Source organism: Bos mutus, chromosome 8 (genome assembly GCF_027580195.1).
Source record: "Bos mutus isolate GX-2022 chromosome 8, NWIPB_WYAK_1.1, whole genome shotgun sequence".
NCBI lineage: Eukaryota > Metazoa > Chordata > Mammalia > Artiodactyla > Bovidae > Bos > Bos mutus.
This window is the reverse complement of record NC_091624.1, coordinates 710,685-727,419: the sequence shown is the minus strand read 5'-3', so window position 1 is coordinate 727,419 and position 16,735 is coordinate 710,685. Positions and strand designations below refer to the sequence as shown.

The 16,735-nt window shown below is 48.7% G+C and overlaps 1 protein-coding gene across 1 annotated transcript in view; it reads right to left on the bottom strand.

Annotated features, from left to right (window-relative positions):
• SNTG2 (syntrophin gamma 2) overlaps window positions 1-16,735 on the bottom strand; it is a 118,463-nt gene that overhangs the window by 74,098 nt on the left and 27,630 nt on the right.

The window sequence follows — 16,735 nt, the reverse complement described above, 5'->3', positions numbered from 1 at the left end:
CCTGGCGAAATGCGCCTGAGTCTGAAAAAAGCTGTGTGTTCACCACACACCCACACGTCTAACAAGGCTTTGATTCAGTTCAGTTCAGTCGCTCAGTCGTGTCTGACTCTTTGCGACCCCATGGACTGCAGCACACCAGGCCTCCCTGTCCATCGCCAACTCCTGGAGTCTACCCAAACTCATGTCCATTGAGTCCGTGATGCCATCCAACCATCTCATCCTCTGTCGTCCCCTTCTCCACCTGCCCTCAATCTTTCCCAGCATCAGGATCTTTTCTAAGGAGTCAGTTCTTCACATCAGGTGGCCAAAGTATTGGAGTTTCATCTTCAGCATTAGTCCTTCTAATGAATATTCAGGACTGATCTCCTTTAGGATGGACTGGTTGGATCTCCTTGCAGCCCAAGGGACTCTCAGGAGTCTCTTCCAACACCACAGTTCAACAAAATCGTGGGATTTTTAAAATATTTCTTCCTGATCAGTTTTTATAGGATTTGTATAAAACATGTTTTTAGCAAGTGAAGAATGGATGAGTCAGAAAGTCATCCCGGATAAACTAGAGAAGTTGACTCCTCCGTGTGGAGTCAGACGTGCCCCAGGCTGAGCGGGGCCTGGTCAGTGGGCGGCACAGGTCACGGGAGACCACTGAACAGCCACCCCATCCCCCCGGGGCCTGCACAGAGCTTTGGCCAGCACGGCCTCGGACACAGCCTGGCACCTGGGGGAAGGGAGAGGGCAGGTAGGATGCTCGGCGAGGCCGTCGGGGTCTGGTCCACTGCCCAGGACCAGAGGACAGTCCCAGGGCCTGCAGAGCCCCAGCCAGGCCCAGGGGGCTGAGCGCCGGCCGGGGCCCTGGGGGGCTCAGCACCGACCAGGCCCCGGCAGCTGAGCGCCGGTGGGAGTGAGGCTGGAGCAGAAAGAGTGGGACACACGGAGCCCGAGGGCAGGGCGGTGGACGCCGATCCATGGTCAACACAGAGCTTTTCCTGCTGAAGGAACTGCACACTGAGAACAAAGAAACGGTAATGCGGTGTGAGTTCCTCTTACAATAACTGAGTGGGATTGAGATTCCTGCTAAAAGACCTTCACTGCAGATAAAAACAGAATATTTAATACATGTCTCGGATCAAAACGGCATTATATATCACTAACATTGCTGTATATACAGTAGATAACCAACGGAGACTGCTGTTCAGGGAACTATAACCCAGTATCTCTCAGTGATCTAGACGGGAAACCGAAGCACTTTGCTGTTTCCCGAACACACACAACGCGTGAGGCAGCTGCTCTGGAACCTGGGGCTGCGCGGGGGGCTCAGCGGCCAAGACTGCCTGCAAGTGCGCGAGACGTGGGCTCCACCCCGGGTCAGGAGGGACCTGGAGAGGGAAATGGCAGCCCACCCTAGTATTCGTGCCTGGAAAGTCCCATGGACAGAGGAGCCTGGTGGGCTACAGTTCATGGGGTCGCAAACGAGTCAGACATGACTTAGCGACTAAATAAAAAATTTTTTAAAATACTCCAATATGAAATTTTTTCACAGGGTCAGGTTCACTGGTTGTGATTCACTGAGGACTGTGTCCTCACATTCTCTACAGCGGAAAGTGAGCATCTAAAGAGAACACCAAAGCTCCTTCTCAATGAAATTAATAAACGTCTAAACCTCCACAGGCCAAAGGTGCAAGAATCACGCTCTCGGACACAAATCACAGCAGGGTCCTCTATGACCCACCTCCCAGAGTAATGCAAATAAAAGCAAAAATAAGCAAATGGGACCTGATTAAACTTAAAATGTTTTGCACAACTAAGGAAACTATAAGCAAGGTGAAAAGACAGCCTTCAGAATGGGAGAAAGTAATAGCAAATGAAGCAACTGATAAAGAACTAATCTCTAAAACATACAAGCAGCTTATGTATACCAGAACATAAACAACCCAATCAAAAAATGGGCCAAAGAACTAAACAGACATTTCTCCAAAGAAGACATACAGATGGCTAACAGACACATGAAAAGATGCTCAACATCACTCAGTATCAGAGAAATGCAAGTCAAAACCACTATGAGGTACCATCTCACGCAGGTCAGAATGGCTGCGATCCAAAAGTCTACAAGCAATAAATGCTGGAGAGGGTGTGGAGAAAAGGGAACCCTCTTACACTGTTGGTGGGAATGCAAACTAGTACAGCCACTATGGAGAACAGTGTGGAGATTCCTTAAAAAACTGGAAATAGAACTGCCTTATGATCCAGCAATCCCACTGGTGGGCATACACACGGAGGAAACCAGAATTGAAAGAGACACGTGTACCCCAATGTTCATCGCAGCACTGTTTATAATAGCCAGGACATGGAAACAACCTAGATGTCCATCAGCAGATGAATGGATAAGAAAGCTGTGGTACATATACACAATGGAGTATTACTCAGCCATTAAAAAGAATACATTTGAATCAGTTCTAATGAGGTGGATCAAACTGGAGCCTATTATTCAGAGTGAAGTAAGTCAGGAAGAAAAACACCAATACAGTATACTAACGCATATATATGGAATTTAGAAAGATGGTAATGATGATCCTGTATGTGAGGCAGCAAAAGAGACACAGATGTAAAGAGCAGACTTTTGGATTCTGTGGGAGAAGGCGAGGGTGGGATGATTTGAGAAAATAGCACTGAAACATGTATGTTACCATATGTGAAACAGATCGCCAGTCCAAGTTTGACACATGAAACAGGGCCCGCAAAGCCGGTGCTCTGGGACGACCCTGAGGGATGGGATGGGAGGAGGTGGGAGGGGTTTTGGGATGGGGGACACACGTACACCCGTGGCTGATTCATGTCAATGGATGGCAAAAACCACCACAATATTATAAAGTAATTAGCCTCCAATTAAATAAATAAATGAATAAGAAACCATAAAAAATTTTTTAAAAATCACAGTGGAAATAAGAATGTATTTTGAATGGATAATGAAGTTACAGCTCTTTGAAATGGTGTTTCAGAGAATATTTACATCTTTCAATGCATTTTTATTTTTAAAAAGCTGTTGAAAATTGATCTAATCTCAGGGTAGCCAAGGGCCTGTTTTTGTGAATAAAGTTTTATTGAAACAGCCACACCCACCCGGTTACTCTTGTTCATCACCGTTTTTATGCAAATATTACTACATTTGTTTTAAAAGCTGAATCCACCGTTAGAATTCTTTTACAAAGTAAACTCTAGGGCTACACAGCTTCATCAGTGAATTCCACATATTTCAAGAAAAAAAAATTCACCGTCTTTGAGGAAAAACTAAAAAGGAACACCATTTAACTTGTATAAACCCAAGCGAAGCTGGACACAAAAACCCAGCAAGGAAGTTGTAACAAAGTAAATTAACTTATCTATCACCTTCTTGAACATAAATGCAAACATCCTAAAGAAAATATTATCAAACCAGACACAGAAAAATATAAAAATGAAAATACGTCTTGAGCAATGAACAAGGAAGGGAATGTAGCTTTTCACCTGAATGTCAGTGTCATTTACTCTGCGTAACACTCACCCACCAGGGCCTAGTGAGACCCCCCAAACCTCAGGGCTCCTGGGATCTGGAGGGGCCTGCCTGGCGCCTCTCTGTGGGCCTCCTGCGGCCGCAGTCAGTCGTGGGGACGGCAGTCGAGTGGGAGTCGGCTCGGGTGGCAGGTTGGCCCCCAGCTGCTCCCACGCTGCCAGCAGCAGACCTTGGGCTGCGCCCAGGCCGCCTCCCCCTGGCCGCTCACAGCAGGCGTCCCCGAAAGGCTGACCCGAGAGAGGAAGAGCCTGCCCAAAATTGGGGCCGCTTTTTCTGTAAGTCAGCATCGTCACTCCTGCCCAGGGCTGTGGACACACGCCCAGCCCGAGATGGAGGTGGGGCAGGACAACCCGGGCGGGAGGATGGGGCTCCTGGGAGCCCCCACACCACAGCTCAGAGCACGGAGACTCTTGCAGGATCGCAAACAAGCCTCGAAAGACACCTGACAAACGTCATTCACAACGAAGCCTTCTAATAAAAGGTACCTTCCCCGACCTTCCAGGAAACCTCTAAATGAGACTCAGAGCATCGGTGATTCTGTGTTGAACATGGAAAACTTCCTCCTGGAGGCTGAGAGAGATGCTCACTAATTTTGTGAGTCTGTAACAGAGAGGCTGGTTGCAACCTCTCAGTAAACGTCACTCTAGAAGGTGAGATGCTAGAATTCTCAGTGCCCTGCTGGGGTTCAAACTTCTCGGTTTACCTTTGCCCACCTTGAGGTAGGGAAAAAGACTCCTAAGGGCATAAACAATTTACAACATTAACAATATTCACAGATGATAATAATGTCCATAAATAAGACCAGAGAAACGTACAGACATCTGAGAAATTATGAACGTCTAGAAATACGGATGGATAAAAGTGAACTCTATCAGTATGACTCATGCCTTTATACAATAGAACCAGGAGAAAAAAAATTGAGAATATTTCTCCCCCTAAATCATTAGATATTCAAGAATATGCAAAACAACATGCGTACTTAAAATGAGAAAATTTAATCCTTCATTGAAAAATACCAAAGAAATACTGATTAAATAGAGAAACGCCTGTGGATGGGAAACTGTCCCCAAACTGGTCTACACAGTCTCTGTATTCCACCCAGAACGTGAATCAGTCTAGACCTTGACAGAAAGACCCTGATTAAAGGGAAAACAAGGCCAGCAGCAGCTGCAGCGCTGCCAGAAAGGAAGTGGTGGGAGGTTTGCCACTGGTTCTAACATGGATTTTTGTTTATAATTTAGCGTCTATGAAGTCAAGGAGTGCATTACAAAGGATATTCTTTCAACATTTCGTTGGCAGCCTTACTCTTCCTAGTCGTACATGAAACAGCAGGGTATGTTGGTGTTCACTGCATCTTGTCCTTGAAGGAATACAGCACTGTCGATTTATAATAATTGAAATTGTGGGGGGAAATGACACAGAGTTTGGAAAAACGACCACAAGAACACAGGAGAGCCCAGCAGGAGTCCCTCGGGTGCTGGCGGGCGTCGCTGACGGTGAGGAACGAAAAATAAACACCATCGGGACAACGATGAACTCCAAGAGGAAGCTGTAAGCTGGACCCTTACTCTATTCCAGGTGTGCTAAAGATGAATTGAAGATTTCAATAAATATATTCTTGGCTTAGGAAGGCTTTCCTAACAAGGCACAAAAAGCAAAACTACGTGGGAGAAACCGTCACACGCACTCCGGCTGAACGCTCTCCGGCCAAGCACCCGCTGAGGGTGATGCACATGGCCCCGGGCGGAGGGACGGGGGCCTGGGGAGAGGGCAGCGTTGCAGGGACCACACCTCCGGGGCTCCTGACAACGCGCGCCCACCCGCTTTCCGTAAACCTCTGAGTTCAAATGAACATCGGCATCAGCTGAAAATCCACCTGCCTCGTTGACTGAAAGCTGACAGAAAAATAAAAATGAACACGGAGCAAACTCAGAGACCATCGTGTTTGTGGGTGGCCGAGTTCTATCCACCCCGGAGGCCAAGCTCTGTCCACCTCGGAGGCCGGGCTCTGTCCACCCCAGAAGCCAGGCTCTGTCCACCCCAGAGGCCAGGTTCTGTCCACCCCGGAGGGCCGAGCTCTGTCCACCCCAGAGGGCTGAGCTCTGTCCACCCCGGAGGGTCGAGCTCTGTCCACCCCGGAGGGCTGAGCTCTGTCCACCCCGGAGAGCCGAGCTCTGTCCACCTCGGCGGCCTGGCTCTATCCACCTTGGATGGTCAAGCTCTGTCCACCTCCGAGGCCGAGCTCTGTCCACCCAGGAGGCATCGTCAGCGGAAGAGTCGAGGGGCGGGATGTCTACGCTGTCATGAGTCCTACCTCCTCGGAAATGACGGCTTCCGTCACTTCTTGTGAACTGATACTGCCATCAGGTGTGATGCCGATTTCCAAGGAAAGATCCAAATTATTTTAATTTGGGACACAAAGAAGGGAACTTTGTCTTTGAGGACACAGGGCTTCCCTGGCATCAACAGATTCACGGGATGAGTAGATCCACCCTGAGGCTGGCAACAGGGGAGAGAAACTCCACACGGAGCCCCAGGACTTCTCTGGGCCTGGGGACATAGGAGCCGCAGGGAGAGGCTGGGGCTGGTGGGGCTGGGGCCGAGCTGTGGAGGAGGAAGGGAGGAAGGAGGAGAAAGGCTGAGGCCAGGATCTCAGAGACGCGCGGGTCCGCAAACAGGCATCCTGGCCAAGCTTCAGGGACCACTGCCCGGGGGTCCCACACGTCACAGGCAGGAGGAGCAGGGTCTGGAAACTCCCTGGGAGACTCTCAGGGCAGGGAGCTTTGAGGATGACCCAGCTGGAAACAGGAGGAAGAGAAAGGATCAGCCTTCCTGGGGGCTGGAAGCAAAAGGCAGGGAGGGGGCGACCGTGGGTTCGGGGCGGCACGGGGCCCATGGGCAGCTCTGGGCTGGAGCCAGGGCCCCTGACCTCAGCTCCCCGTGACTGACACCCTCCCCCATTCATCCAGTCCAGAGCCCCGACCCAGGACAGCCTGACGGGGCTCTGCAGTGGGCAGGCAGCGTCCAGCCAGCTTTCCACACATGGACACGGGGGGTCTAAACACACACCCGTCCTTCCACAGGGAGGAAGGAGCCCGGAGACTCAGTCACTGCCCGTGGTGGAGAGAGCCTGGAGACACAGCCACTGCCCACAGGGAGGAAGGTGCCCGGAGACACAGCTGCCGCCTGTGGTGGACAGAGCCCGGAGACATAGCCTGCTGCCCACAGGGAGGAAGGTGCCCAGAGACACAGCCGCTGCCCATGGTGGAGAGAGGCAGGGCTTGTAGGTTTCCATGATCCGAGGAAAACATCAGATAAACTACTCTAATCGTCGGCTTCAAAATTTGAGTCAGACTTTAATCAGCGAAACTGACCTTGTAACTACCACTCGGGTATCAGATTCACCCCCACCATCCATCCCCATGACTTTACAGCCGTCAAAGGCAACAAGCGAGATCTGTCAATAAAGACCTACTTAAGATGCATTTTTTGAAGGGAAAAAAGGTAGGACTCTTATGCTGTTGAATTATTTCTATTTCTGTAAAAATAGACTGCTATAATAAGCCCCAAAGATCAAAAGACTCAACAAAATGGAATACCATTTGAATAACTTGGATTTGACACACAAAAAGCATTTCAGTGTTATTTAAAATAGACATCTACTTCCTTAAAGTGCATTTTAAAATGAAATCCAATTGTGAGAAAAATCTTAAAAAAAAGAGACGTGTACACGCATTTAAGTCATAAAAGACATTGAAACAATCACAACAAAATTAATGAATTACCATTTATTATTACCAGATTCAGCTGTCAGTCACTCAGACACTGTTGCTGAAGTTATCAAGACAAGTCTTTATATACTATAAGCGGGGATTTATCTGACCCCAAAAGTGAGAGTGAAGACTCTCATTAGCACTAGGAGATATCGTTGCTTCCAGCAAGCAGTCTACACCAGGTTCCACATGCTCTCCAGGAAGTTGCAGGTTTGCAAAGAGCAAGTGACTGTCAGGCGAACAGTCTGAATAAGGATTTCAGTCTGGAAAAAGGTAGAAACAAAATATGGGCTCATTTGGAAAGAGCAAACAGTCAGTGGGAACGGAATGCGCCCCAGGCGTCTAAATGTTCCGAGTGTGCCCGGGATCTCGTGGAGAGGACTCTGACGATAAAGCAGGCACACACTCCTCACTCTAGGTGCCGCGAGCTGTCGTTACTGAATGCAGCAGGGTTCAGCTGAACTTGAGCTGCAAGTGTCAAAACATTCATACGGCTGAGACACTCAATAACTAAGTCCCTCAGAAGACAGGTTCTCCTCTTTACTGCACTGAATTTCTTTGCATTTTAACTCACAATATTACAAAAGAAAATGGCACAAATGCCTAGTTGGGATGCTACTAAGCTTCCATGCACTGGAGAAGGAAATGGCAGCCCACTCCAGTGTTCTCGCCTGGAGAATCCCGGGGACAGGGGAGCCTGGTGGGCTGCCATCTGTGGGGTCGCAGAGTCCGACACGACTGAAGCGACTTCGCAGCAGCAGCAAGCGTGAGTACGAGACCACCCGATGGGAGCTGCTGACCTGAGGAAGGACGGGGCTGCTCCGAGCTCTGAGGTCAAGGGCAGGCCAGCCCCTGACATCCTCCCGGGAAGGTTTTCCAGGAAGAGGCTTGGAGAAGCTGCCATCTACTTCCTCTGAAGAATCAGCCATAAGCGCATGTTTTGCCACAATAATCTATTTGTTGTCAGTTTCTTCTTTTTTTTCCAATCTGGTAGTGGAAACTTACTGATTCACTCTGTGAGAATGTAGTTACAACGAGATGAAGCCATCTTGCTTAAATTCCTAACAGAAACGAGTAATGCACAGATATCCTCACAGTAAGATGGGAACAGGCCCTTTGTAAAGATTTTGGCCACTGGATCGATCCTGAGGGACCGGATACTTCTGTAAAGATGGTAACATGGCTCCAAAGATACGGTAGAAACTCTGACGGACACCGAACACAGACCGTGACCACTGACCCCGTCGGTCCTTAGACACGGGGAGGACACGCCCACGGCCGCAGGTCCCACTCAGACAGCAAGCGTCAGCATGGGCTCCAAGACTCTTACAGAGACTGATCTGACCGAGGCTTTTAAAATGTCAAAGAAGGGGGAGGTGAAGGAGAGGGGGGCGGCCTCGGCAGGAGCGGGGTCACCACCCGGAACAGCAGGACTCGCCAGCACGCTGTCCTCGTCCACTTCTGGGAGACACTGACTATCGGCGACCTTTTCAAGGTTACAATGTCTCTCCAGCCTTCTTTTGGTAAATTATATATTAAAAAAACAAGTTCACCACCTCTCTCTCTACCCCCTGCCTCTCGCACCAGCCTGTTCTCTGTGAGTGTGGCTTCGGTTTTATTTATTTTTTTGATCACACGTGTAAGCGAGATCTCACGGTAAATACTTTCTCTGGCGACTCATCTCGCTGCTGCTGCTAAGTTGCTTCAGTCGTGTCCGACTCTGTGTGACCCCATAGATGGCAGCCCACCAGGCTCCCCCGTCCCTGGGATTCTCCAGGCAAGAACACTGGAGTGGGTTGCCATTTCCTTCTCCAATGCATGAAAGTGAAAAGTGAAAGTGAAGTCGATCAGTTGTGTCCGACTCTTAGCGACCCCATGGACTGCAGACCACCAGGCTCCTCCATCCATGGGATTTCCCAGGCAAGACTACTGGAGCGGGCTGCCATTTCCTTTTCCACATCTTGCTGCACAAGGTGCTAAATGAAGGCACGCTTTCCTGGTGAGTATTTTTGTTAGCATACACGATGCCAGTTCTTCACTCTCCACACGAGGCAGCTACTCGTCCCGGCAAGAGCTGGACAGAGTCCCGGCCGCAGAGGCCGTGCAGCAGGAAACACCATCAGGTCCTTCGCTGGAAGAGCCTGCTGACCCCTGACCTCAAGAGCTGTCTCTAATGCAGACTACACACTGCCCTTCCCACATCTGCAGCTACTCTGCACCACCTCCCAGCTCACGCACCAGCTCCCGAGAGCACTTGTTGGGTCCAGTCAAGAAGCAGAGGTCATGGAGCAGAGACGTGGCCACACCTGGAGCTGGGCGGGCACAGTGATGAGGGGTCTTGGGGAACCACTGAGCCCACAGGCCCCAGAGCATCTTCGTCACCCAAGCTTCTGGACACCGTGGGTCACTGTGCTGTCCGGCAAGAGGGATGGTCACTGGGGTCGGGCCGGTCAGCCTAAGAGCACGTACCATGGACCAGCCCTTTGCGTGGCCATCAGATCGGGGACATGACCCATGCTGTGAACATTCTCATGATAACTTTCTACCTACCTGAGGCATAAATTCATATTTTACACTTTAACAAAACAGTGTGTTTAACAAAAAATTAAAGCCTTTTAATCTCCATGTTTCAAAACAAAGACTCAGCACCATCTATTTGCACATTCTGACTGCAGAGAATTGCTTTAAAAATAGATTCACCATCATCCAGACGTGCACCCCACATGCCCAGGCAAGTTACTGGATTTCAAGCACCTCTCCTTGTTCAAATGGAGAAGAACATTCCGGGAGCAAGGCCGTCCACCCCCCACTGGAGGGGCCACAGGGAGGCTCCAAGCCTCACCTCGCCTTCCTGAGTCAAGGCCGTCCACCCCCACTGGAGGGGCCACAGGGAGGCTCCAAGCTTCACCTCGCCTTCCTGAGTCAAGGCCGTCCACCCCCACTGGAGGGGCCACAGGGAGGCTTCAAGCCTCACCTCGCCTTCCTGAGTCAAGGCCGTCCACCCCCACTGAAGGGGCCACAGGGAGGCTCCAAGCTTCAGCTCGCCTTCCTAAGTCAAGGCCGTCCACCCCCACTGGAGGGGCCACAGGGAGGCTCCAAGCTTCACCTCGCCTTCCTGAGTCAAGGCCGTCTACCCCCACTGGAGGGGCCACAGGGAGGCTCCAAGCTTCACCTCGCCTTCCTGAGTCCAAGCAGGCAGACAAGGTGGACCAGCCAAGCGCCCAGCTGAGCAACAGGCCAGACACCCGAGGTCAGGAAAACAACTCAGGTCACTGGAGGCGGCGCAAACATACAGAGACACCTGTGAGCCCAGCGCGCGGTCGGAGCTCAGGCCCTGGTGGCAGTGGCCCGGCTGGACGCCCCTGCTGCCCCGCTGGACGCCCCTGCTGCCCCGCTGGGCGCCCCTACTGCCTCGCTGGGCCTTGTGGCTCCCCAGCCTCCCGGGGGCTCCTCCTCCTGCTCCGGCTTCCTCTCTTCCTGGAGGAAACCTTGACTCCTCACTCGCCCGGGGGATCTGTGGGTGTGCTTCCACCCTCTGGATGAGACGCGCCTTGTCGACCCCAGACTCCGGCGGGCAGGCTGGACCCAAGGGTGGGAAGCAGAGGCCAGGAGGGAGAAGGTATCTGGTCCTCCCAGGATGGGGACAGGGCACCCCCCCACACACTTCCCACGCTGATCTAAATTCATGCCTGAGCTGCCCCACATGCCAGGCACTCAGTGGAACGCACGTGCCCTGATGCAGTCTCGTCCCTGCAAGACCAACACAGGGCCACTGCCCACCCTACTTCCCATGGGAGGCCTGGCTTGACCCTTGACCCTGGAAGGAGGATGTGCCTGATTAAATCGGGTCCTTGGGTAGGTACATCCCTCCAGGACGCTCAGACGTCTTCCTTGTTGGCCATGACCTGGAACCCAGGGGGACAGCCTGACCCACCTGCTCTGACTCAGAAGCTGTTAGCTGACTCCTCCACCAAACTGCCTGTTTGCTCTGTGAACAAACCTCAAGTCTGTTCATTTGTAAAATCAGAACCAAAGAAGGAAATCTAATGTGTGTTACTTAAAAGAAAGGCATTACATTTTCCCAGTTAACGTCATCACACTTCCCGATTTGAAGTGCTGGTAACGCGAGCTAATATAGTGTCAGGAAAATCAGCTTCTGTCTTTCGGAGACCGTTCTAGTTTAGAAACTTTGCAGTAGTTAGAAGTACATACTTGGCACCAAATTCTACACAGTTTCTTTATCTGGGAAAATTTACATGAGAAAAATCAGCTAATTTTCCACCCTAATGTTATATTAGGTTGAATTAGAGAACTTCCTGTTAGACGTTTTTTCCCCTTAACTTTCAATAAATGTTTAGTTCACATACTCCATCACGTGGTACTAACCACACACACCTCATTAGTTTATGTTTAAAAATAAAATTCAATACCCAGAGCACTGAATGTAACAGTCCTGGGCTTTTCTGTCACATAATAACACATTTCTTACCAGAGAAATCACTCTTTCTTACAAAAATGATGGACATAAATTGGATTAAGATGTGAAATGAAGATAGCTTGTATTCTCCAAATAAATGCAACTCAAAGCACAAATGAAGAAGCAATGCTAAAATCATTCCATTGTGCTGGGGAAATTCTTATGCTAACATCCCTATATAGATGGGTATCGGGTAACCCCGCATTCTAGAAATGATTGTCCAAACCATTCCCAACACCTTGACAGCTAGTTTCACGTGATGTAAATAAAACTCCGATGAGACAGTATACAAGAACAAACCATGTGATCAAAATTCAAAGGAATTTACTAATTGTGTCAGCAAACCATCATAATTTTGAATCGCAAAAATAGTCTTCACTTTGTTTATTATCAGTCGGTACTAAAAACAGTGGTTGAGTAGCATTTCAGTAAGAGCATTCTTTCAAACTTTTTTTACGTAAAGACAGATGGCTACCTAATGCAGATTCAAGTTTTCACGGTAAGCTTTAGAACCACTTCACTGCACTTTGTCTCTACTGCTTGTAACGCTATGATAATAAATGAAATCACCACTCAATGAATCGTCCGGAGACAACACTGCAGTGGAGTTTCTTGATTCCTTAACTGAACTCTAAACACATTTACCAGCTCCAAGACGTGTGCGCTGATACGGCAGCACAGAGCGGTGCTCACACCTGAGAAGGCACTGGGCGGACAACACAGGCGGACAGCAGAGCCCCCGGAGGCTCTGCCCAGGACTGCCGGGGGTGGTCCCATCACCTGCCGGCCCTGCTCCACTGCAGCCTGACTTCCCTGCCGTCGCGGGATTAGCCACCCGAAGCCTAGGCGACACTTTTCTCTAACGACTTCACCATCAGCGCTGTGTTTAGTCAGCGTTTAATTAGGTGATGGTATCACAGCACTTCCACTACAGATAAGGGAAAAAGACTCTGCACAATTAAGTCAGAGAACTAATCTCAGATTCCCCCTGGAAAACTGTAGCTTTTAAAATTTGACGGACATCTTGCAGAAAGCTTAGAGGCCGACAAGGAGAGCAGGTAAGACTACCCACAGCTCACACGGGAGGCACAACCAGGAGGCGGGTAAAGGTGAAAATACGCCTGGTCAGCAGAAGCGCAGGCCCCGTGCCCCAGCTGGGAAGCCGTGCATCAGAGCTCTGACCCATAAACACATAAACCCATGACAACAGCCTCCAGTGGTGAACCCCTGAAGGAAATAAATTGTTCAGTTAAGTGCAAAACGTACTACCCCAGGGAGAGAAACTCAAATCCCCCAGTGAAGTGTGCTTTTACTATTCAACCCTGTGATGCCTCTTCAAAAGATTCTAACTTCAAGACGCCCTCACCTACAGAAAACAACATACGCAGGAATACTACCCGCAACACTTCTGTATTCCCAAAAGCCCGGAAAGAACAGTGTCATTAGTAGGGGACTGCTGAACGTACGCACCGCACCTTCACGCAGTGACTGCTCTGCAACCAAGAGGGGACGGCCACACTCCAGCATGGAGCCTGCTCAAGGCAAGCCCAGCACCTAGGGGGACACCAGCACTCCAGCATGGACCCAGGTTCAAGGCAAGCTGAGGTATCAAGAGGAACACCAGCACCCAGCATGGAGCCTGCTCGAGGCCAGCCCAGCACCTAGGGGACACCAGCACCCAGCATGGAGCCTGCTCAAGGCCAGCTGAGGCGCCACGCCATGTACACACCGTCTGATAACTTCCATCTGAAGGATGACGTTGTAAGGTGAGGGATATATAAGAAAATGAAGAAAGTACATATTAATTTTTCAAAAGTAAATATCATAAACATAAACTAACCCAGAAAATAACCAAAATGATTACCAACATGTGCAGGAAATATCCAGATTGAGTGAATAGGGACTGGATTGAGAATTCTCTGAGTTTTCTTGTCTATAGTTTTAATTTTCCACAATGTAATTTTTTACAAATTCAAAAATTTAATTAAGTCAAAATAAAAACATTAAAACCCAAATAATAGAAACTGATTAAATTTTAAAGCTGACTGCATAATAAACTACAGAGAGATAATAAGTATTTCAAATAATTTTGAACAGTATACTGATCTATAAGTCCATAATTGACTATATTCTAAAGGTCAATGATGAGCAATAAATAAATCTTCAGGACAAACACGTAAGCTGACTTTCTACGTGTCCACCCTCTGTCTTCATTTTGGCTCCTGAATTTCTGACCCCTCCTCACACCTCGCACCAGGTGCGGACTGACTGGCTGGGCATCTCACTGCGTTATCCCTTTCCGCACGTCGTAGCGCCCACCACTTTGTTCTGAATCACAAGCCAACACCTTCAACCACCACTGGAGGTGAACTGCTTGTTCTGACAGCTCATCCCCTTCTCTCTCAAACACAAAGGGCACCAGCAGAAGCTGCGGCCCTTCAACCAGGACGCTCCACTCCATCATCAGACACGACGGCAGCAGGCAGCGAGCACCTTACAGGACGTCTTCCCCACCTGACAGAGCCTCTGATTTTCTTTAAAACAGAAAGAATGAAGAGAGGGTGAAAGGAGAGCCCCTCATTCTCTGTCGTGAATCTGAGACTAAAGGAGAGCCCCTCATTCTCTGTCATGAATCTGAGACTAAAGGAGAGCCCCTCATTCTCTGTCGTGAATCTGAGACTAAAGGAGAGCCCCTCATTCTCTGTCATGAATCTGAGACTAGGCAAATTTTGTTGTTGTTGTTCAGTCACTCAGTCCCGTCCAACACTTTGCGACCCCATGGACAGCAGCCCCCAGGCTCCCCATCCTTCACCATCTCCCAGAGGTGCTCAAACTCATGTCCATTGTGTCAGTGATGCCATCCAGCCATCTCCTCCTCTGTCGTCCCATTCTCCTTCTGTCCTCAATCTCTCCCAGCATCAGGGTCTTTTCCAGTGACTCAGTTCTTCCCATCAGGTGGCCAAAGTATTGGAGCTTCAGCTTCAGCATCAGTCCTTCCAATGAACACCCAGGACGGGTCTCCTTTAGGATGGACTGGTTGGATCTCCTTGCAGTCCAAAGGACTCTCAAGAGTCTTCTCCAACACCACAGTTCAAAAGCATCAGTTCTTCAGCGCTCAGCTCTGTTTATAGTCCAATCCGCACATCCATACATGGCTACTGGAAAAACCATAGCCTTGACTAGATGGACTGTAGACCTTGACAAATGATGATGAACCCGTGTGTGGTGTGTGTGTGTGCGCGTGTGTGTAAGTGTGTCTAATGACTCGACATCAGGGCAGCCGCACCTCCTGAGCTCCCAGGTGTGACTCAGGTACACACGTCCACAGAGCTAGGTGTGGTGGCCACAGAGCAGGCTGCCCACGCGGCAGAACTTTCTCTGCAAAAATAGATGTTCCCAGGTGCTCTTTTCTAAACAGTGTCTTTTCCTTCTTCACGATGGTTCTTTGAAAGACAATTACGTGTGTGCAATTCGTGTTGCCGTAATGCTGTTCTCTCCTGCCACACTGACATTAAGTGGTTTGAAACAGCACTTTCTGTCGCATGCACTGTGACATCACCAAGTCTGTCAAAAGACAGAACTGAAAATTACATTGCATGGGAAACTTCAAAAAGTCAAATTTAAAAATAATTTAAATATATGTAATTCATAAGCTTGTCTTTATTTTTATGTAAGAGTAAAACATAATTATTATCCAAATCTTCTCCAAAATTAGACATCCTTTCTTATCACTGTATAAGTGGTAAAACTATTACAGTCGTTTGTAAAGCCCTTAAAGTAGTCAAGAATGGCTATAAATACTCAACACTGATCTACCAACGTGAAATAAAATAAAAAAGATAAGATTGCCAGAATCCACTTATAGCCTGTGAAGGTTATAAACATACTGAATTCCAAATAACAAATGCAAATTTATTTACAGAAGCACAGATCAGTATGTTGTCTTGAACTGGATCTGATTCATGGCACAGCACGCAAATAGATAGTTTCTAAAAGCTGCAAGGAAGCTTCTCATTAAAATTCAGAATCCTCCTTGGAAATCACTGCAAGATAATCTTAATGTCCCTTTTCATCAGCTGTCATCGGTCATGATTTATAAACAGTTCGGAGGTCCACGGTGCAGTGGTTGGGCCAGCCACACGCCAGACTCACCTACAAACAATTCAAACCTGGTTATCATCGTGTAAAACACAAAGTCCCCCAATCTGAAAACAAATCCGATTGTGCTCACAACCAAATTTCATTCCTACCACCAACTAGCATACCAGGAAAGTTAATAACCACGACGTCTATTTTTAATAGATCGCTGTCCACTACAACTAGCAAAGCTTTTAAAAAAGAACCTTTGTATGCTTGAGTTAATCCTAACTAGGCTTGAATCCTTAGAGAACTGATCTCATGTAACTAAGGTATCTTAGAAAAGGAGTTCAAGTAGAAATTTCAAGCATATTGTGAAACAGTTCACCCAAAACACCATATGGCTGGCCCGCGCAGAGGAGCCGATCAGAAAGTCATTCACTGGTGCAACGTAAGCTTTTCCTCTCACAAAGTTGGTTTACTGAGAACATTTTCTCTGTTTTACAGCAAGAACAGGATTATTCTCAGCTTGTCATAAAAACCTGAGGACTTCAGTAGTGAGAACTAAAATTTAAGTCCTAGGAGCATCCACCGTCTTGCAACAGAGACTAAGGATGAAATTTCTGTCATGACAGTAATGTCAAGCATGACACAAATGGCAAGGACCTAACAGAAGCAGAGAGGTTAAGAAGAGGCTGAACAAAAGGAGATCCTAATGACCCGGATAGTCATGGTGTGGTCACTCACCTGGAGCCAGACATCCCAGAGGGTGACGTCACAGGGGCCTCAGGAAGCAAAACTAACACAAAGCTGGTGGAGGCATGGAAATTCAGCTGAGCTAGTTCAAATCCTAAAACATGATGC